We start from the raw sequence: 2,983 nt of genomic DNA, 5'->3' as shown, positions 1-2,983 counted from the left end.
CGCATATTATCATCCTTTTTAACTCAACATGTCTCTTCTCTAGAAAGGGACTTTCCGTGCTTTGCCTACTCAGCCTGAAAACTATGAAAGAGCACTTCTTTGAGTGTGAAAACATTTTGTGTGAGCTTTTACAAAGAACACAGGATACTATTATTAAGAAGTTTTAGGAAAATTAAAAATGCATTGTGAGCAAGGGGCCAGGAAAGTTGCAACAAGAAATTTCCTTTTTGATCTTAATAATATTCCTGCACATTCTTCAAGGAGCTCAGGTACTGTACTGTGAGAATTTTCCTGGGAAGCATTGCTTGATACTAGCTCCTTCTGCCCTGTTTTGTTCTCTAAATTCGAGGGAACCTTTAGAAGAAATGCAATTTAAATCCCTCAAGGAGCCAAAACTTCCATTTTGACGTGGCATAAATAGAAGAGTGCACATTCTTCAGGGAAGGTTTAGAGAGATGGAAATATCACTTTTAGGAGCATAAAGACCTAGATTGAAAAATAGCTTTATGCTGCAATAGTGTTGTTTAACTGAAGTTTCTTTTTCATAGCAATACTTTTTGACTTACCCTTGTATGTGGGATTGTTGTGAATCAAAAACAACTCTGTTGTCACCTAATAGCAATGACAGCTACACTGAATTCCCTGGCAACCCTATGGAGAAATAAGGTTAATAAAATAAATTTCAAAAATGAGATTATAACATTTAAATAATTTGTCCTTGGACACACTATACAAAATGACAAAGCAAGAATTGAAACTCATGTATTCTTATTCTGATTGCTGATTTTGTTATTAAATAAGAAAAATACAAATAAAAAGGATGAATATTAAGATTTACTTAGTGATAGATAATAAAATCCATTTCCTTATGGTGTCTTTGAATCTTTTTGTAAAGGACTAAACATGGTTAAAATGGCTTGAATTTTGTCACCAAAAATTATACCTCAGATAACCAAAAAAATATATTATTAAGAAGAAGTTATGATACTTCCCATTGGCATTTGGATTTTTCTTTCTTTTTGTTAACTAACAAATAACCATTTCTACGAGTTCAAGACAACATATAAATTTATAAAAAATAAGTGTACATTATTACAATGATTCCTGCAGTGTTTTACCTGAAGTCAAAACAAAGAATATTTCCTGGCAGTTTTGTACATAATTATAAAATGTATATTTATAATTTTAATCCATATTTGCAATGCAATGATAAATCATTAAGAAATCCAAAGATAGGCTATTTAAAAATTATATAGTTATGTATACATGATTTTAGAGTTGAGTCTTTGGGTGCCACCTTCTGGCATGAATTTTTGAAAATGTAACAAAGATTATATGGCTGAACAAATTAAATTAGATAGAATTTATTTGCTGAGAATACAAATTTCTATTGTAAGGTGAAACTGCTAACACTGAGGACAAAATGGAAAAGAAATAAGGGGAACAAGAATTAAATCATTGAAAGGAAGAATTCAAAATTCAGTATGAATATCTGCACTACAATAGTTTTACACAGAAAACATCTAGCAGTGTGTGTGTGATGTATGTGTGCATGTATCAAAAAGGTCATGATAAAAGAAAATATAAAAAGATTGAATATTTTAAGAACAATAAGCATAGGCATTCCTATTAGTTTCATTATATATGTATATATATTAATTTATAAATTATGTTACATTTTATAATATAATCATATTATTTAATTAATTATATAATATATGTTGTTTTTAATCATATATTCTGTCATATAATATCTAAGTTAACATATATGTATATTATAAGGAAGCTAATAAGAATATATATATATATATAGATATATATATATAACTTAACATGTTTTAATTTTATTTTACCATGGACTTTATAATAAGAATATATATATAACTTAATCATATTTTAATTTTATTTTACCATGGACTTTATGATACACATATGAATACACTGCTAGTTGTTTTGAGGGTAAAACTATTACTAAAATCAATCTCATTGTCAGTGAGCCATAACTGACTCATAGGGAACCACTGTAGGATCCTGAGACTGTAACTGCTAATTCAGGTAGAAAACCTTTCTCCTGGGGTTGGAGCTGCTGGTGGTTTTGAACTACTGAACATGTGGATCACAACATAACCCTAACCACTACGTTCTCAGGGCTTCTGTAAACAATTATAGTGCAGAAATTATAGGGTATATTATAGTGACCACTTATAGTTCATGCATAGTCTACATGATAGTTTATAATATATGATATATCTTGTACATAATATATCATTTAATATATTTATAGAAAGATACTTTAAAGATAGATATGGAAAATATGTTAAATATATACTTATTAAATATATTTTCAAAGTAGTAACTTTTTTTTAACTTTCGGATTCTCCTCCTAATTTTATTAGCTAGATATTGCTCTCTCTCACTGTCATTGAGTAGATACCAGTCAACTCATAGCGACCCTCCTGTGGGGTTCTGACGTGGTAACTGTGTACGAGAATAGTTTGCCTCATTTTCCCCCATGGAGCAAGCGACTGGTGGTCCAGAACTGCTGATCATGTAGATCACGGTCCAGCACATAACCACAAAGCCATCTGGGCTCCTAGATATTGATATACAGTTAATTTTTTTCTGGGGAACTTAATGTAGTACTCAACACCTTGATTAATTCTTTGAATTAACTGTACTTATTATTAGGATTGACTTTAAAGCAGGGAATTTTGGAATTTATGGTTTAAGAATAATTTCATGATTCTCTAAACTGATTATTTATTATTGGCTAGTATGTATTATATCATAAAATAGCTCATTCTATGTTATCTTTATTTACAATATAGTTGTCTGATAAAAATAGAAAAATATTTTCTGCAAGAAAAGAGGAAGTAAAAAATTTGTAGCTAATGTTGGTGACCTATTTCTCCAGGAAGCCATTAAAATCCAATGCTTTTGTACTTCAAAGTTAGCAACAACATAAATGGGTCTCAATAATTTT

This window comes from Echinops telfairi, unplaced genomic scaffold (assembly GCF_000313985.2).
Source record: "Echinops telfairi isolate 266 unplaced genomic scaffold, ASM31398v2 ScPeMD7_5927;HRSCAF=6808, whole genome shotgun sequence".
Lineage (NCBI taxonomy): Eukaryota > Metazoa > Chordata > Mammalia > Afrosoricida > Tenrecidae > Echinops > Echinops telfairi.
This window is presented reverse-complemented; position numbering follows the sequence as displayed.